We start from the raw sequence: 21579 nt of genomic DNA, 5'->3' as shown, positions 1-21579 counted from the left end.
GACTTCCTCTATGCTCTTAAACATATGCGCCAAATATGTTTTGAAACGGCCCAAAACATTGTGAAGAGTGATTTGGAATGACCCTCCCCTTGTCCAAAGGAAAGATTTTGGAGATTGGACCATATTTCGACAAGCAAATGCAAATTTTGCCATGACCATTAAAGATCAGGGAACAGGAACTTCTCACATATCAATGAGTGCTGTCCGATTCCAGTTTAAGCTCAATGATAAGGGTCTTCGTTTTTATAGCCGAGTCCGAATGATGTGCCGCAGTGCAACACCTCTTTGCGGAGTTTTTATTTCGAGATAGCTGCAGAAAATTACGTTTATCGTCGTAAGCCGTAAATTTTTTCCTATCTAGTTGTGATAGATGGAGGGCTCATGCGTCCCTCTTTAACCCATTCTTTAAAGTGTCTTCTCCTTAGTTTGTGAGTTTGTGCTAAAGATTGACGCCCAAGTACTTGGCCCCGAGTAAAGCGGTAGCTCAAACCTATCCATGACAAACTTCTGAAAATAACCGCATTCCTTGTTCTGGCGAAAAGTACCAGATCAGACTTTATGGCGTTTATGTCAAGCCGCCCTTGCCCATTCAGAGAGCTTTCTCAACGCCCCCTGAACTCGATCCGTGATAGTACAGAAAAACGGCCAATCACCAACTTTTACCCTCCCCTTCTCGAAAGACCTCTAAGTCCCATTGATAATCATAAGCCACAGAAGAGAGGATAAAATCCCTCCTTGCGGAGTGCCGCTTGTCAACATCTTTCTCATCTCCGCTGGCGATATGTTTATAATACAGTCTTTCAGGGTCCTATCAACCCAATTTATGGAAAGAGGAGAGACGCTCATGTACTGTAAAGCGCCATGTACGGACCGCTACTTATTATACAACTTATTTTATGAGGGACCAAATACTACATTCTGTGGCAATTTTAGGAAAATAGAATTGGAAGTTTTGAAGAGGATATGGAACAGACAAACAAACAAATAAACAGCAATTCATAGACTTTTTGAATTTTAGATTTTCGTAGAAAATATTATAAATTTTTTTAAATCCCTTTGTTTTTCCCATTCATGGATAAGTTCCCTATTAGCTACCTCCTTTCCTACGCCCTTGATACCCATATCCATTTTTCAAGTGAGCCCTGTTTTCAAAATGCCACACACAGACAGACAAGCAGCCAACAGTTTTCAAAGTTTGCTAGTCCACTGCGCTTCCGCTCTCTGTTTGTCTCTCTGTTTCTCTCTCTCTCTCCTTCTAGCCTTGGTATTTTCGAGAGCCTGACAAAACAAACGGCGGTCGTTTAATGTCATTTAAATTAGTTTTATGTTCCGATTTAAATCGGAATTTTCTGTGTAAAAACACTGATGAGAAATTCATGTAATGTCGTTATATAAGCATTTGCTTTGCCACGCCTGGACAGACAACGGTGATTAATGTCGTTTTAATAATGTTGCCACAATCGATAATATTCCATCCATCCCAACATTCCATCATCCAACTAACGAAGCCTGAATGCATGCATCCATCCATCCATCTAACGAAACGGACTTAAAAATTTGAATATTTGATGCGAATTTTAATGACTCATTTTTGATCACAATTCACACATTTTAAGAATATTTACGCACATTTGCCGACGAACGAGCGCATAACTAAATTTGTTGGAAATTCATGAATAATAATGAACTGAAAAAAATTTCCCACATAATTTGAATTAGTAAAATCTGCATTTGAGTTTTGTGCAAAATGTTAATGCTGTTTTGAGAAATTCTTCTAAATTCTAATTCGACAAAGAGTGAAAAAATTGGTGAATTTATGAATGGAATAGAAAAGAAAATATATAAAAAATATTTATTATCATTTTTTAGGCATTGTAAACTGCAATTCCCAATACCCAAACTTTATGCATGGCTTGAGAGAAGGTATATTCATTTAGTCGTTCCGTATGGATCTGATACTCCATAAAGTATATACAATGTATATATTTTATATATTACTAGCCGAACCGGGCCCGCTTCTTCTTTAACTCTCTAATATCTTGTAAGGGACACTTCGCCCTGAATATGGAAATCGAATTTGTGACACTGTATCCATATATCCGCCAATTACACTGAACGCCTGCGTTCGAATCCTGGCGAGAATATCGATTTCGTTTTAGCTTACTTAATGTGTTTTCATACCCTCCACCATAGGATGGGGTATACTAATTTCGTCACTCTCTTTGTAGCTCCTCGAAATATTCCTCTAAGACCCCATAAAGTATATATATTCTTGAACGTTATGACATTTAAAGTTGATATAGCCATGTCCGTTCGTCTGCCCGTATGTCCATCCGTCCGTCCGTCCGTCTGCCTGTCGATAGCACGCTAACTTTCGAAGGAGTAAACCTGCCCGCTTGAAATTTTGCACAAATACTTGTTATTAGCGTAGATCGGTTGGGATTCTAAATGGGCCATATCGGTCCATGTTTTGATATAGCTGCCATATAAACCGATCAGGGATCTTGACTTATTGAGCCACTAGAGGACGCAATTCTTATCCGATTTGACTGAAATTTTGCATGAGGTGTTTTGTTATGATTTCCAACAACTGTTTTGAGTATGGTGCAAATCGGTTCATAACCTGATATAGCTGTCATATAAACCGATCTGGGGTCTTGACTTTTTGAGCCTCTAGAGGGCGCAATTATTATCCGACTTGGCTGAAATTTTGCTTGACGTGCCTCGCTATGACTTCCAACAACTGTGCTTAGAATGGTTTAAATCGGTAAATAATCTGATATAGCTGCCATACAAACCGATCTTGAATCTGGACTTTTTTACCCACTAGAGGACGCAATTTCTATACGATTTGTCTGAAATTTAGCATGAGTTGTTTTGTTATGACTTCCAATAAATGTGCCAAATATGGTTCAAATTGGTCTATAACCTGATATAGCTGCCATATAAACCGATCTGGGATTTTGACTTCTTGAGCCTCAAGAAGGCTCGATCCATGGTAGAGGGTGTATAAGATTCGGCCCGGCCGATCTTGGCACACTTTTACTTGTTACCTATTATTATTCAATTTAAAGTTTCAACTTAGATTACATTTAAAGCTGATTTCTTCTTCATTTTTATCAAACACGTTTTGTATCTACTAAAAAAATCAGTTAATCGTGGCATTTTATTTAAATGCCACTTGAAAAAAAACTTATTGAACAATCCATCCTTACACTGATGCAAATACAATTTATTTCGTATCAATGAAAATTCCAAAGCATTTGTAAGCATTGCCTGAAAAGTAAATAAAAACCTAAGCGAACACATTTTTGTGATAGCAACAATTTAAATGTTATCAACTACTTCGATTGCTTGTAACGAGTATTTGATTTTTTTTTAAGAAAAGGCGGTTTTTGTTGAATTTTAATTAAAGGTTGTCCCTGCGGTTTTAGTGTTAAATCAATCCAAATTTTTTATTTGAACAGATAACAAGCATTATTTTGATGATGCACAAAATGTTATCAAGAACTTGTAACATTACCCGAGTCGCAATTTGGCTAGTAGGCAACATTTGAATGAAATTTTTGCGAATATGATCCATATCGGGCAACATTTAGCTGTTTTATAGACCGATCTCCCGATTAAGGGCTTTAAGCCCAAAAAAGGCGCACTTTTTACCCTATTTCGATGAAATTTAGAACAGTGAGTTGGACTGGGTCTCCCGTTGTTCAAACCGGAAATTGTCCATATCGGACCATAAATAGACAGATCTACCGACTTAGGGTCTTAAGCCCGTAAAAGGCGCATTTATTATCAGATTTCCCTAATAGTCAACGAGCATGGTCAACCTTAGATCTTGTTTATATATATATAACTATTATATATTCCGATGTGCCAATTTAGGGTTTTAAAAGCTTCATTTACTCAACCAATGTCTCTGAAATTGTAATTTAAGACTTCTATAAGGCTTATCGGTACCTGATCCAAATATCGTCCAATTCGACCTTTTGGATATTAATACGGATATGGAAGAGGAGGCCACCGTACCACAGAGGTTAGCACGTGGTTATTTTCAGCGTTGGTCATCCCCTTCTCATGCTGGCGACATTTGTGAGGAACTGTGTCATGTCAAAACTTCTCCCCAAAGTGGTGTCGCTCTGCGGCACCCCGTTCGGACTCGACCCCTTATCATTGATCTTAAACTTGAATCGTACAGCATTCGTGGTATGTGAGAAGGTGTGCCCCTGTTCCTTAATGGTGTGGTCATAGACAAATTTGAATAGTAGAGTTATAATAAACCAGTAAGGAAGAGCAAAAGTCGGGCGGTGCCGACTGTATAATGCCCTACACCTACCCTATAGGTACAATGTGGAAGCTATATCCTATTCTGAACCAATTTTGATGGACCTCGGCGAGCAAATATATTCAAACTGTAATAACTACGGTTAACAAATGATAACACTTTTGCAAATTGCCCAAAATCTGACAAACATACGAGCTTAATCTAATTCTGAACTGATTTCGAGCAAACTTCTCAGATAATGTGGTAGTCGTCGAGCAAGGCGTTGTACAAAGTTTCAGGAAGATTGGTTAATAAATGCGTTTGCAATGGTGCTAGGAGTGAAAATAGGGCGATTTATATATGAGAGCTATATCTAAATCTAAACCGATTTCTATAAAATTCACCAGTAATGTCGAGTGTCATAAAAAAATCCGTCCCGCCAAATTTCGAGAGAATCGGTTAACAAATTACAATTTTATTGCATTATTTCTGCAAATCCGACGAACATATATATGGGAGCTATATCCAAATCTCAACCGATTTCAAGCAAACTTTTTTGATATTATGGTAGTCGTCGAGAAAGGAGTTGTACAAAATTTTGGAAAGATTGGTCAATAAATGCGCTTGCAATGGCTCTAGGAGGGAAAATCGGACTATATATATGTATGAGAGCTATATCTAAATCTGAACCGATTTCTATGAAATTCACCAATACTGTCGAGAGTCATAAGAAAATCCTTCCTGCCTAATTTCGTGAGAATCGGTTAACAAATGACCTTTTTATTGCATTATTACTGCAAATTGAACGAACATATATATGGGAGCTATTGTATATCCAAATCTGATCCGACAGACGGACATAGCTAAATCGAATCAGAAAGTGATTCTGAGTCGATCGGTATACTTATCATTGGGTCTTTTTCTCTTATTTTTAGGTGTTACAAAGAAATGCACTATGTTATAATACCCTGTACCACAGTAGTGGTGTAGGGTATAAATATTGGGTTGCCCAAAAAGTAATTGCGGATTTTTTAAAAGAAAGTTAATGCATTTTTAATAAAATGTAGAATGAACTTTAATCAAATATACTTTTTTTACACTTTTTTTTCTAAAGCAAGCTAAAAATAACAGCTGATAACTGACAGAAGAAAGAATGCAATTACAGAGTCACAAGCAGTTGAAAAAATTTGTCAACGCCGGCTATATGAAAAATCCGCAATTACTTTTTGGGCAACCCATAGAATAATAAATATATCCATGGTGTGGGAAATTAAAAGTTTGGCAGGGCCGAACCTAATGTGTTTTTACTTATTTTGATTTGCGATGTACTCATAAATATGTATTGTAAGTTTATATTGCCACCACAATTGATGGTGATGTTGATGGTGGTTATGGTCAGCATAGTAATAAGAAAATAAGGCGATCGTTTGAATGCTCGTACAATCATCTTCGTGGCTTTATAAATTGAGATATTGAGTTAAAATTTTGGCACATACTTGCAGTTCTTCTATTCGCAGGCTAAGTTCTTGAATGGGCCACATGGGACTATTTTTGGATATAACCGCCATTTAGACCAATCTGGCAAGCCCATAAAAACCGCATTTATTACCCAATTCCACTAGAATTGGACACAGTGACTTGTAGTAAGCCTCCCGTCATCGGTTTATCTTGCCTAAGTTTTCTTAGCACGCTGAGATTCGAAAGAGTAAATCTAGCCGCTTGAAATTTTGCACAAATATTTCTCACTATTGCAGGTCGGTTGGGATTTCAAATGGACCATAGCGGCCCATGTTTTGATAGAGCTGCCATATAAACCGATCTTGGATCTTGACTACTTGAGCCACTAGAAGTCGCAATTTTTATCCGAATTGGCTAAAATTTTGCATGCAGTGTTTTGTTTTGACTTTCAACAAATGCGCAAAGTATGGCTCAAATCGGTCTTAAACCTGATATAGCTGCCATTTAAATCGATCTTGGAAGTTGATTTCTGGAGTCACTAGAGGGCGCATTTCGTTTTCGACTTGGCAGTAATTTTGTATGAGCTGTTTTGTTATGACTTTCCTTTTTTGACTTTTTCCACAGCTGTGCCAAATATGGTTTAAATCGATTCATAACCTGATATAGCTGCCTCTAGAGGGCGCTTGAGCCTCTAGAGGGCGCTCGAGCCTCTAGAGGGCGCTTGAGCCTCTAGAGGGCGCTCGAGCCTCTAGATGGCGCTTGAGCCTCTAGAGGGCGCTATTATTATCCGATTTGACTGAAATTTTGTCAAATATGATCAATAGCGCGGCTAGCTCCCATGTTAACCGATCTCCCGATTTAACCTCTTGAGCACCTTAAAGGTGCGAATAAAATTCTTATTCGAATTGGCCGAAATTTTACACAATGACTTCTGCTATGGTCTCCTACATGTAATTCAATTTTGGTCCCAATCGGACCATAACTTGATATAGATCCAGTAGCATAGCATTTCTTTTCTATTATCATTTGTTTACCTAAAAAGAGATACCGGGAAAAGAACTCAACAAATGCGATCCATGATGGAGCGTATATAAGATTTGGCCCGACCGGTCCGAACTTACCACGCTTTTCCTATTTTCAACCTATTTTTTGTTAAAAACAAAATTGCGGTGTTTGCGCTGTTGACTGATCCAGGCGATCACGGAATGCGTGAGGTGGTGTGGTACTAACGCGAGGACGTCAAGTGTGAACATCTTTTCGGACAGTAAAATGTCCACCAGGGCAAGAACAACCTTGATGGTAAGGCCACGAACAGTCTTGCAGTGTAATAAGAAGATTAACGCCTTCCCTGAGGATGGCTCCATCCGCATTGTTTGGGTTTCGGGCCATAGCGGAGTAAGGGGGAATGAAAGGGCAGACGATTTGGCAGTGAAGGCCAAAGGACTGCCGTCGATAAACTTGGTTAACCCGAAGCCTTTCGGGTCGACACAGTCTGCGTTAAGGGCGTGGGCGACAAACACTGTGAAACAGCGAAACAGTCGGTAGGAGGACGAAAATTCTATGAAGTGATCCATATGGTGAGAGGGCGACACTGTTACTGAAAGGAAATAAGAAGGAGGTCAGTATAGCTATTGGTGTCATAACGCATACACAGGACTACGAACTCACTTATGCGAAATCGGTGCGGCTAGCGATAGCATGTGTAAGGCATGTGGGAAAGATGATGAGACGTTGGAGAATTTCCTATGTAATTGCCCGGCTGTCGCGGCTAACAGACACCGGTGCTTAGGTGGGGACACGATACCAGACATGAACCAACTTAGGGGAGTGGTATGGAAAACAATTAAGGATTTTGTAAAACTTTCTTTTTCGAGATTACTTTTTAGTTTTTAGAGCGCACCACAAGCCGATTACTGACTCAGGCGTATGACCCCAATGACATGGGGCGGATTAATATCTGCATCCTCTTTTCAGCCAATCCTAACCTAACCTACCACCGCATACACAAATGACATTTAAGCCTGAGTATTTGCAGTGGTAGTTTAAACTCAGGTGTCGCTCGTTTGCTTCATACACATCAGCACCACCGAAAACTCAATTGTTTTGTTTAACCCTGTTGCGTTGATTATAGTTGTATGGTTGCGTTTATTCAAATGCCAAGTATTTATGCGGTGCACCGCAAATACAATGCTAGCTCATTCGTATGCCATCTCTTAGACTCTTTTGGCATTTCTGCTTAGTTGAATCGGGTCCCTACCCCTTACAAATGTTTTAGCATTATGCAGTCAGGATTCGTAAAAGGTTATTTATGGTGGTTACCCATTGGAGTGGCGATTTTATAAAACAAATCAAACTTTTGATACTCTTATGGCTTGTGTTAATTTTGAACACGGCCAGATGTATACGCATAAGAAGAATTAATACATATATGCCATGTTTTAAATCTTTATTTAGACTGCATCATGAATGCGTTAGACGAAATACAGAATAACGACATTTTTGTTCACTTCCCTTAATTTGTTTGATATTTTTCAATCATTATATCTCATAAACTTTTCAGGCTTTTGAAATTGATCATGGCTAATTCACTAAGGATTTTTATTCACAAATGTGTGAATTTCCTGCCTGTCGTCTGGTTGACAAATTCGACATGTACAAGAAGCCACACATGAAATCACATTCCCACACACATGGGCACACACTTTCGTGCAAGGGGTCATGCCAACATACTTTGGCGTTTGAAAAACTCATGCAAAACTTCCAATAAATCTCAAACTTTTTAACAGTACATCCATCTCTTTACAGCTGCTATTTAGATTTTTTCAAAAGCCTATAGATATGCAAGAAATTTTTCGAAATGAAAAGCCAAAAACTCTAAGTCAAGATATTCCGTACAGATTTACGAGTCTTTAAGAGCGTTGGCAAAACGGACAAAAAGCAACCCAAAGCAAAGGGGCAGAATGCGAAAGGCAAACATACAAATCCAAAAGGTTTTTGTGGAAAGAAATCAAACGTTTCTGGTACTTTTGTTGAGAAGACAAAAAAAACAAGGCAGGAGAAAACTTGGACTAACAATTTTCTTGTTGCTTATGTTTATTTGGATTTTCTATGTTCTGTGTGTGAGCGTGTCTCTGTGAATTCTTTCCTTCAAAAGTTGTTATCATTTTGGCCATTATTCTAAGCAAACACATTTCAAAATACACACACACAGACACCCTCAGAGCCACTCTAACATTCTATTGCATATTATACTCTCATATGCAAATGATTTAACAACATAAACCTTCACACACCCACACCGCTGCATTGAGTTAAGCTTTCACACATATACACTGAGACTCACGCAAAATTTACCTCTTCACGTATAGCAGCTAAAGGCAAATAGAGATGTATTCAACGTGAAAGACTTACAAGCAAATATTTTTTCAAGTTTTTGTACTTTTTTCAAAGATTATTTTTTCTTTTTTTCCTTCCTTTTGCTGTTTGATGCGTTTGTTCGTTCGCTTCTCTTTCATCTGCTGCCATTCTGAAGCATTTTTCCATTGTTTCTGTTCAAATCGCTTCTTAAAAAAGAAAAATTGTTGAATTCTCAAATAAGAAATAGTCACTTAACAGCAAATTCGGTTTATATATTACATTCATATGTCTTCATCACACTTAAGTGTCAGATAAACGTTTCACAGAGGCAAAACTTATGCAAACGGACAACAGAAGAGAGAGAGGAGAGAGAGAGAGAGAGAGAGCAAAGCGGAGAGACCATATTAGAAGTCTAGCACATTTCCGAATGTCTATATTTCAGGACAACGTAGCTAAGAGGATAGCATGTCTGACTACAATTCTGAACATTTCATAGGGTAGTACTAACATAAATAAGCAGGGCCAAGCTCAGGTAGAATTCTTTATATATATACTAGCTGGATAGGGCCCGCTCCGCTGCGCCTTCTTTCACTCTCTTATTTCATCTGAGCACTATACTGGCACAATCAGGAAAGTCCTGTTTGGGGGTACTGGTACCGCCATTCAGATATTTCGTCCCAATGTGGATATCATATTGGTTATCTAGTCTCAAATACCTTTCATTTGATTTGTTTCCATTTAGCGGGATTTGGAGGTGGCGTGGCCCTTTACGTATCCCACCCTAAATAAGGATACCAAATTTCTCTTTTTGAGTTGTTATAAAGAAACAAAATTTTAAAGTGTTCCACCCATCGCCTACATCTAAAGTTTTCGAAAATAATGTAAGAGGGGAGTCCGCCCATTATAGTTTTGATGTTAGAGGGTGGGCCGGTCCCAGACTGTATATCAGCCTCGTAGTTAACTCCCAAAGACCTTTCATTTGATACCCTTTTTGTGACGTTGGACAGTCATGCCCGTTTAAGGGGTTTTGGGTTTGACACCTTGGACCAAAGTCTTATAACAGATATGTACTCATCTTCCAATTACCTTTCATTTGATATCCATATTGTCCCAATGGGTATATAAGACCTGCGGGGGGTTTTTGGCGCGTAGGGAAGTGCCTCAGATACCAAGGAATAAATTATTATATCAGATTCTTACTCGACTTTTAAATACCTTTCATTTGATGTCAATATTGTCCCAATTGGTGATTATGCCCTGCGGGAGGTTTTGTGGGGAAGGGGGTGGGAAGGCCCCTCAGACACCTTAGAATCAATTCGTAAGTCAGATTTGTACTCTTATTTTAAATATCTTTCATTTGACACCCATATTGCCCAAAGCGGTGAAAGAGTCCTGCTGGGAGATTTTTTGGGGGTGGGGAACCCCCCGAACACTTTGGGCGAAATTTATATACCAAGTTCGTACTCTACTCTTAAATACCTTTCGTTTGATACCCATATGGTCCCAATCGGTAAACATGTCTGTGTGGGAGGGTTTTGGGGGTGGGGAGACCCTTTAGACACCAAGGAATACATTTTTATGTCTAATTTTAAATACCTTTTATTTGATACCCATATTGCCCAATGCGGTGAAAGAGTCCTGTTGGGGGGTTTTTTGTGGGTGGGGGACCCCCCGAACACTTTGGGCGAAATTTATACTCTACTCTACTCGTACTCTACTCTTAAAAACCTTTCGTTTGATACCCATATTGTCCCAAGCGGTAAACATGTCCGCCCGGGTGGTTTTTGAGGTGGGAAGTCTGGGTCAAGATGCTTTGGATTGCCTAAGAGGAATTTTTGACGGCAATGTCCATAAGATTACCACTGCGGGGTCTTTGTCTCTTTGTAGAAGACATTTGTCTACTTCGAGAAAGGAATGGAGAGGGAGTAAGAGCAGAAACAACGGAGAATTAGTACGGCTTTTGAGGAAGACCCATTTTGACAGGATAAGGGGGAACACGCGGAGATCCGGGAACAATAAAGTTGATAGAGGGCTATCATTACAGATTTTGCGTTTAAGGAACTTCCATTCTATTAAGTCAACCGGACTTAATGACAAATTTCCGGCTAATTTCCAACAGAAGAAAGTGAACTACCTGGTGACCCTGTGGATGTGGCCTACAGACCATGAATAGCTAGCTATGGATCCTGTTTGCAGAGGAATTTGATCCCTTTTATGCTATTGAACTACTTTTAAGAAAAATGAGTATGAATTACCAGTGCAGAAAGCCGGAAAGGGTCTTGACGGGGGCATACGACTGGTCTAGACTTGGGGATTTGAAAGCTAATCCAAAAAAAAAAAACTGAAATCTGCTGTTTACGAGGAAGACAAAGGGAGCCAATTCGAGGCGCCACGTTTCCTCAACAAAACTATTTTGACATCCGACAAGGTCAAACATTTGGGTCACATCTATGGGAGTACTGAGAAGCCGCACAGATGTTGAGCATTCATCCGAGCATAGCTCACAGGCTCTAAGAAGCGTAGTTGGACCCAGGGCTGCGGAGTTGAGCAATTTTGACTTGACTCCGAGTCCAGGCAAATTTCTCGACTCCGACTAAGATTCCAGAGTCGACTCCGAGCATTTAAAAATGCAGTGTTTTGTCTTCACCACTTAAAAATGGGGGTGGGTGCTCCAACCTAGGCAATATAGGTATGCAATTAAAGGTATTAGCGAGTAGATTACGAATATGTTAACGCACAACAATTAAAACAGTGCTAAGTTCGACCGGGCCGAATCTTGTATACCCTTCACCATGGATCGCATTTGTCAAGTTCTTTGCCCACTATCTCTTTATAGACAAACAATCAATGAATAATGGATAAAAATTTCCATGGTATTGGAGCCATATCACGTTATGATCCGATTCGGACCATACTTAGTTTGGATGTTGGAGACCAAAAACACGGCTTAACCGATTTTCTTAAAATTTTCACAGATGGCGTAAGTTTGTCTGAAAAGAAATATAGGCTATATAATTTTTAGAAATCGGATGGGGGCGGTCCCCAAAAACGACACCCAAAACCAAAAGTGAGCCGATGGGCACAATATGGTTATCAAATCAAAGGTATTGGAGATTAAAAAAGGAATATCGTATTAAAATTTCCAATTATGACAATATGGAGTTCAAATCAAGGGTATTTGGGAGTAAAGAACGAATTTGATATCTATTTTCCGGGCATAGAGCTGGTGGCCATCCAGCCCCAAAACACCCTCCAAATGGTTCATATTTACCGACCAAGGCAATATGGAGCTCAAATTAAAGGGATTTGGGAGTTGAGCGTGAATTTAATATCTATATTTGATTCCAAATGTCTGAGGTGACATCCCTTCCCTAAAAAGCACTTCTCATTGCCCAAATTTTCAAAACGCCATATCTCGGAGATTGGTAATGCGATCCGTTAAATTTTTTTTTGCACGCTCACAGTCACATGGTTTCTATTGTTGGGGTCGGATGCCTCGGGGGCCAACACCCGCCAGTCCAGTCACGACAATTTAAAGCTCAAACGGAAGGTGGTTGAGAGAAAAAAACTAATTTGATATCCAATCGAAGAGTCATGTATTTGGGGAGATGCCGCACCCCAAAATACCTCCCAATTATATAAAAGCTATTTAGGGTGGAAATTGATCGATTTTCGGGATATTGAAAGACCCTGGGGTCCACCCCACATTCAAATAGAACTTTTTTATCGATCATGCCATTATGGGGTTCATATAAAATGTTTTTGAAAGTAGAGCACGAATCTTATATCTACTTTCAGAGCCAAGTGTGTGGTTGGCCACTCCACCCCTGAAATTCCCGCTAAACCCAAAATATTTACCAATACTCAGACACAATAGAAAGGCATTTGGGAGTAGAGTAAAAGTTTGCCCAGGAACCGAGCAGGGGCAAACTTCTCACACATCAATGAGTGCTTTCCGATTCAAGTTCAGTTTATCAACGATAAGGGACCTTTTTTAGGCGAGTCCGAACGGCGTGCCGCAGTCCGACACCTCTTTGGGGAGAATGTCGCCAGCAATAAGAGGGGATAACCACCGCCTTAAATTTTTTCTGAAGCTCTCGCTAAGATTCCAACTGAGGCCTTCAGCGGACATCATTGGCGAACATAGGCTACAGTAGCACAAATTCGATATCCACATTCAGGGCGAAGTGTCCCCCACACCCTAAAAAGATATTAGAGAGTTAAAGAAGAGCGGACCCTGTCCAGCTAATGTTATGTATTGACCGGATGGCCTAAAAGATGAATTGTGAAACTCTTTGTTGGTACTGCGTTGGGACATGTGAAATAAAAAGCTGTTGATACAACAACAACTCACAAATTGTTGTTATTGTATCAGAAAAGGTATAAATCTGCTTACACTCCAAAACCAATCGTGTTATAGCTCTAAAAGCCGACACACTTTGCCGACACAGAAAAACAGATTAAGATATACCACAGCACGGAACAGGTTAGATTAGGTTCGGTTGAAAAGAGGGTGCGGATATTATAAACCGATCTCTTGAAATTTAAACCGATATGGCCGATTTGCAATCTCCAACGAGCTACATCAATAAGAAGTACTTTTCAAGCGAATATAGTTATACCTTCGACCGCTGTCGTGATTTCGACAGGCGGACGCACGGACGTACAAACATGGCTAGATCGACTTAAAAGGTCAAGACGATCCAGAATATACGAGGGTTGTCTTTTATATTTCGGGATTGGACAACCCTTTTATTGCAATCTACAAACTGACAGCTCTAACGTAAAGCTTGACATTTTTGAGTTTATACGTACTCAGAACGTTTTGACATACGAGCGCTATTTATGTTGTTTACAGTAACTTAAAAGATGCATCTCGCCCCAAAAATGGAATTAAATCGTGAACATTTTGTGCGACTATTTTTTACAACTTTCAACGTGGATTAAATCAACAACAGTGCATCGATGAATTAAATTCTATTACTGGCGATGAAGCTCCATCAAGGACCAGTGTTTATCGATGGTATAGTGAATTCAACCGAGGTCGTAGTTTACTCCAAGACGAATTTCGTGAAGGTCATCCAAAATCAGTTGTTGTTCCAAAAACTATTGACTTTATTTATCGTGAGATTGAGACAACCTTAGGCATTAGTGAGACCAGCATACATTCAATATTGCATGAACATTTGACCGTCAAAAAAATTGTTTCTTGTTGGATCCACGCTCGTGTCGATTGGTCGAAAGAAATGCTCCAGAAATACGAAACAACTGCATTTTTATACCCACCACCGAAGGATGGGGGTATATTCATTTCGTCATACCGTTTGCAACACATCGAAATATCCATTTCCAACTCTATAAAGTATATATATTCTTGATCAGCGTAAAAATCTAAGACGATTTAGCCATGGCCGACTGTCTGTCCGTCTGTCTGTTGAAATCGTGCTACAGTATTTAAAAATAGAGATATTGAGCTGAAACTTTGCACTGATTCTTTTTTGTCCATAAGCAGGTTAAGTTCAAAGATGGGCTATATCGGACTATATCTTGATATAGCCCCTATATAGATCGATCGGCCGATTTAGAGTCTTAGGCCCAAAATATCCACATTTATTATCCGCTTTTGCTGAAATTTGGGACAGTAAGTTGTGTTAGGCCTTTGGATATTCTCCTTTAAATTGGCACAGATCGGTCCAGATTTGGATATAGCTGCCATATAGACCGACCGTCCGATTTAGGGTCTTAGGCCCATAATAGCCTCATTTACTATCCGATTTTGCTGAAATTTGGGACAGTGAGTTGCGTTAGGCCCTTTGACATCTTTCTTAAATTTAGCCCTGATCGGTTCAGATTTGGATATAGCTGCCATATAGACCGATCTCTCGATTTAAGGTTTTGGACCCATAACCCAATGTCGCCGAAATTTGGGACAGTATGTTAGGTTAAGCCCCTTGACATACATCGGTCCATATTTGGATAAAACTGCGATATAGACCGATCTCTCGATTTAAGGTCTTGGGTTCATAAAAGGCGCGTTTATTGTCCGATGTCGCTAAAATTTGAGACAGTGTGTTGTGTTAGGCTCTTCGACATCCTTCTTCAATTTGGCCCTGATCGGTTCAGATTTGAATATAGCTGTCATATAAACCGATATCTCGATTTAAAGTCTTGGCCCCATAAAAGGGGCATTTATAATCATTTTTCACTCAAATTTGACACATTGACTTATGCTAGGCTTTTCGACATCCGTGTCGTATATGGTTCAGATCAGTTTATTTTTAGATAAAGCTGCTAAAAAGACCAATATTTTGTTATACTCAAATGAATAATGACTTGTTCTTATTAGTATTTGGTCCAAATCGAAACATATTTCGATATAACTGCTATGGGACATAAGGTATGCACTATTTACCGGATTTTGATGAAAGGTGGCTTACATATATGCGCGAGGTGGTGGGTATCCAAAGTTCGGCTCGGCCGAACTTAACGCCTTTTGACTTGTTGAGCACTCATAACATCGATTTGATGAGCCATTCGCCGTATAGTCCTGACTTGTCACCGAATGACTTCTTTTTATTCCCGTACGTAAGAAATTAAATGAGAGGTCAACGTTTTCGACACCTGAAGAAGCGTTTGATGCGTTCAGAATGGATGTTTTGGAGATATATCAATCACAGTTGCAATAGTGCTTCGACAAATGGTTCAAACGCATGCAAAAGTGTATAGATCTTAATGGGGAATATTTTGATTAACAATAAAACGATTTTCGATGATATATATTTGTTTTTGTGTTCTCTAATCCCGATATATAAAAGGCAACCCTCGTATATACTTAATGGGGTCGTAGAGATCAATATTTCGATGTTGGGTATAAAAAGAGGTCACTACCCATTGGCTAACTAACTTAAATGGGACAGCACTCATCGATATGAAAAAAGTATTTCTTCCGTTGCTTCTAAATGAGATAATTGGGCTAAATATAGCACCTTTGTTTTACTTCTTTAAATTCTACACAAAATTTAAAATTCTATGAATGGCAATGAGTTTAAAATGTACTTTTCCCCCTTTGTTGATTACTGCCACAGCAATTGTTAGAAATACGCATGGTCCAAAACAATGCTTGCTTTGTGAGTACAAATGAGATCAATATTTTTACATATCCCTCTCAACCAAAAATATTTCAATGGGAATCATACTATTGTCATTGTCCTTAGTTCTGCCGTGACACATGACATGCAGTGCCATTGCCTCAAGGATATGGCTTACATAGCAAAACTTCACATCGTTCAATGCATAAGTTAGAGCTTGCAATTATATTTTCGCACAAATAGAAACAATAGCTGCAAGCTTTTGTAGAGCAAAACATTTCCATGTGTGATTTCAACATTTTTCTCTCTAGCACGCTGACTGGCCCAGCGTATTTGCATGAATATGTGGACGTGGTGTCCCCCCCCTTCACTGGCATTTCTATCCACAACTCAATCCACATCTCAAATGGAACAAACAATGGCATAGCCCATATTTGAGTGTGAATTTCGTCGAAGGCGAAAAGCATTTACACTCGCATTCCGACCTATATTTTCCATTTATGCCGAATGGGCCATGAATGGTGTGCCAGAAGTTCTCAAAACGTAAATGTTGTTCCATCACCAATAATTCTGGGCCATTGTTTTGGGACGAACAATGCACAATGCGACTTCTCTTTCGTCCGTCAATGCAGCATTGTGAAGGTTTGCTGAAGCGTAAAGGCTTCTGTGTTTTGTCTTTGTTTAATTGAGTTTTACCTTTGCAGGCACCAACTGTAGCGGCCACCCACATTTTTGAATAGGTATGTGGAGAATTGGGGTTTAAAGAAATTTTCCTCAAAACATTTCAATTATAAAATGAATGAAATTTGCAATGAATTATTGCTGGTGACAATGAAATTTTAATTAAATATTGGATTGTATACCTCACGAGTGATGTGAACATTGGCCAATTCTAAAGACTTTGATGAATTCTGAAGAGAGTGCAACATTTTAGAGTACATCGTTCTTTGTAGACTTAATGAATTCTTACTAAAGTAAAATCTTCAATTTTATTTTTAAAAATATAATTTTTTTACATTATTTATAATTATACCAACCACCATAGGTTGGGTATAAACTAATCTTGTCTTTCCGTTTGTAACACCTCGAAATATTGATCTGAGATCCCATAAAGTATATATATTCTGGATCGTCTCGTTATTCTGAGTCTATCAAAAGACGTGAGTTGTGAGTTCCAACATCCTAGCCAAGTACGATCCGAATCGGTCTATAAACCCATATAGCCCCCATTTAAATCGATCCCCAGATTTGACTTTTTGAGCCCTTATAGGCCTTTGAACCCTTATAGGCCTCAATTTCCATCCTATTTGGCTGAAATTTGTAACAAAGACTTGTGCTATGACTTTCAACATCTACGCCAAGCATGATCCGAATCGGTTTATAAACAGATATAGGCCCCATATAACCGATTCCCGGATTTAGATTCTTAAGCCTCTATAAGCCTCAATTTTCATCTGATTTGTATGAAATTTGAAGCAAGGACTTGAGTTATGACTTCCAGCATCCATACCTAGTACGATCCAAATCGGTCTATAAACAGATATAGCCCCCAAGAAAACCGATCCCTGAATTTGACTTCTTCAGCCCTCAGAACCCTCAATTTTCATCGGATTCGACTGAAATTTGGAACAAAGACTAGTGTTATGACTTTTAACATCCATGCAAAGATGATCTGAATCGGCTTATAATCAGATATAGCCCCCATATAAACCGAGCCCGGAGTTGACTTCTTCAGCTCTTAGAAGCCTCAATTATCCGATTTGACTGATTTTTATAACCTCCACCATAGGATGGGGGGTATACTAATTTCGTCATTCTGTTTGTAACTACTCGAAATATTCATCTGAGACCCCATAAAGTGTATATATTCTTGATCGTCGTGACATTTTATCTGGATCTAGCCATGTCCGTCCGTCTGTCTGTCGAAAGCATGCTAACTTCCGAAGGAGTAAAGCTAGCCGCTTGAAATTTTGCACAAATACTTCTTATTAGTGTAGGTCAGTTGGTATTGAAAATGGGCCATATCGGTCCATGTTTTGATATAGCTGCCATATAAACCGATCTTGGGTCTTGACTTTTTGAGCCTCTAGAGTGCGCAATTCTTATCCGATTGGAATGAAATTTTACACGACGTGTTTGTTATGATATCCAACAACTGTGCCAAGTATGGTTCAAATCGGTTCATAACCTGATATAGCTGCCATATAAACCCATCTTGGGTCTTGACTTCTTGAGCCTCTAGAGTGCGCAATTTTTATCCGATTTGAATGAATTTTGGCACGACGCGTTTTGTTATGATATCCAACAACTGTGCAAAGTATGGTTCAAATCGGTCCATAACCTGATATAGCTGCCATATAAACCGATTTTGGGTCTTGACTTTTTGAGCCTCTAGAGTGCGTAATTCTTATCCGATTGGAATGAAATTTCGAACGACGTGTTTTGTCATGATATCCAGCAACTGTGCCAAGTATGGTTCAAATCGGTTAATAACCTGTTATAGATGTCACATAAACCGATCTGGGGTCTTGACTTCTTGAGCCTCTAGAGGGCGCAATTCTTATCCGATTTGAATGAATTTTGGCATGACGCGTTTTGTAATGATGTCCAACAACTGTTCCAAGTATGGTTCAAATCGGTTAATAACCTGATATAGCTGTCACATAAACCGATCTGGGATCTTGACTTCTTGAGCCTGTAGAGGTCGCAATTATTATCCGATTTACCTGAAATTTTGTACGACGGATTCTCTCATGACCATCAACATACGTCATCGGTCTATAGCCCGATACAGCTCCCATATAAATCGACCTTTCTATTTTACTTCTTGAGCCCCCAATGGGCAGAATTCTTATTCGAATTGGCTGACATTTTACACAGGTCTCCAACATATAATTTAATTGTGATCCAATCCGGACCATATCTTGATATCGCTCTAATAGCAGAGTTAATCTTTTCTTATATCCTTTTTTTGCCTTAGAAGAGATGCCGGGAAAAGAACTCGACAAATGCGATCCATGGTGGAGGGTATATAAGATTCGGCCCGGCCGAACTTAGCACGCTTTTACTTGTTTCAATTTCAATTTTCCGATTTGACTGAAATTTGGAACAAAGACTTGAATTATGACTTCCAACGTCCATGCTAAGTATGGTCCGATTCTGATTTGAGTTCTTCAGCCCTTTGACGCCTAAATGTTCACCTGATTTGGCTGAAATTTGTCCCAAAACCCTATTTCATGACTTACATCATCCATGGCAAGTTTAATCCGAATCGGTCAGTATGGTGATGTAGTCCCCTCTATGTACTTCTGTATTAGACTTCTTCAGGCCATATTTTGGCACGTAAGTTGAAGGGCGTAGAAGTAGTCATTGTGGGAAGTTTCATCCAAATCGGATAAGAACAGCGCCCCCCAGAGGTTCAAGAAGTTAAATCGGGAGATCGGTTTGTATAGGAGCTATATCAGGTAATCGACCAATTTAGACCTATCTAACACAGAAAGATACCCACCACCTCGGGTTTATATATATAAACCACCTTTCGTCATAATCCGGTGAAAAATTCCTAATTTATGCATTAATAGAAGCTTTATCCAAAGATGGTATGATTCGCAGTAAATTCGGCACGGTTTGGTCTAATAAATGCAAGTTACTGCTCAATCTGTTTTCAATATTGGTCTTTTTGGCAGATATATCCAAATAAAGACCGATACGAATCATATAGGACACGGATGTCGAAAAGCCTAACATAAGTCACTGTGTCAAATTAAAGCGAAATCGAATAGTAAATACGTCTTTTATGGAGCCGATACCTTAAATTGATAAATCGGACTATATGGCAGCTATATCCAAATCTGGACCGATGTGGGCCAAATTGAAAAAAACGATGTCGAAGGACCTAACACAACTCAACGTCCCGAATTTCAGTGAAACTGGACAAAAAATGCGTCTTTTGTGGGCCCAAACCCCTAAATCGAGAGATCGGACTGTATGACAGCTATATCAAAATCTAGACCGATCTGGCCAAATTGAAAAAACATGTCTTAGGGCCTAAGATAACTCACTCTCCTAAATTTCAGTGAAACCGGACAAAAAATGCGCCTTTTATGGGCCCAATACCTTAAATCGAGGGATGGGACTGTATGGCAGCTATATCCAAATCTGGGCCGATCTGGGCCAAACTGAAGAAGAATGTCGAGTGGCCTAACACAACTCACTGTCTCAAATTTCAACAAAATTGGATAATAAATTTGGACTTTATGTGCCTAAAACCTTGAATCGGCAGATCGGTCTATATGGGGGCTGCATCAAGATATAGTCCGATATAGCCATCTTCGAACTTAACCTGAATAAAAAGAGACAAGATAGTATATGCCAACTTAAGAGGATAAGTCGTGTACACTTGCTGTGTGAAAGAGGAAAATCTTAATTCAGTGAGATGTTTGGACCCTATATGTTCGGCTTCAGATATCCTGCAAAAAAGACAGGTCGACACAAAAATAGCCTGTTGGAAAAAATTATTCGACAAGTAGGTGTCAATAGATATGGCACATTACTTCCAATAGAACACATGCTGCTCTTCAATCCAGAGGACTTCGATATTATGGATCGGTCAGCCGTAGTACTAACTTCAGCATTTAGAATTATCGTAAGAGAGGTATTGAAAGAGAGACAAAATGGACGGTATCAACTTGCGTACTCCCTGTAAATCTAGGCAAAGGAAGTTGGAAACTAAGGGTGATTTTTTAGGAGCTATAGGAACGGTTTCCAAAAAAAAAAACACATAAAATTTAGAACAACTCATGAAGTGTTTATTTGAATCCATATTACGGACCATATAATTTAATGTTTGAAGATTGCAAATGCAAAGTTTGCCCATGAACATTCCACTAAAGAGCAGGTGAAAACTTCTCACATATCAATGAGTGCAGTCCGATTCAAGTTTAAGCTCAATGATAACAGGCCTCCTTTTCATAGCCGAGTCCGAACCGCGTGCCGCAGTGCGACACCTCTTTGAAGAGAAGTTTTACTAGCATAGTACCTGACAAATGTTGCCAGCATTAGAAAGGGAACACCACCACTGAACATTTGTTCTGATGGTCTCGTCAGGATTCGAACCCAGGCGTTCAGCGTCATAGGCGGACATGCTTCCTTCTGCGCTACGGTGGCCTCCCTATTTGAAGATCATTTCATGCAAATGTTGACCATGACTGCGGCTCAAATGGTCCATCCGTTTAGTCCAATTCTGGCATACTCTTGCCAACATTTCGGCCGGCATCTCACGAATAAATCCTTTAATATTGTCTTCCAATGTGTCAATTGAAGTGGTTTTGTCTGTATAAACATTAGCTTTATCGCACGATCTAGGCGGCCAATTGACCGATCCCGAACGTGAAATATAACGTTCACCGAAAT

This window comes from Stomoxys calcitrans, chromosome 2 (assembly GCF_963082655.1).
Source record: "Stomoxys calcitrans chromosome 2, idStoCalc2.1, whole genome shotgun sequence".
In the NCBI taxonomy this organism is placed as follows: Eukaryota; Metazoa; Arthropoda; class Insecta; order Diptera; family Muscidae; genus Stomoxys; species Stomoxys calcitrans.
The sequence above is the reverse complement of the archived record's forward strand: the minus strand, read 5'-3'. Positions refer to the sequence as shown.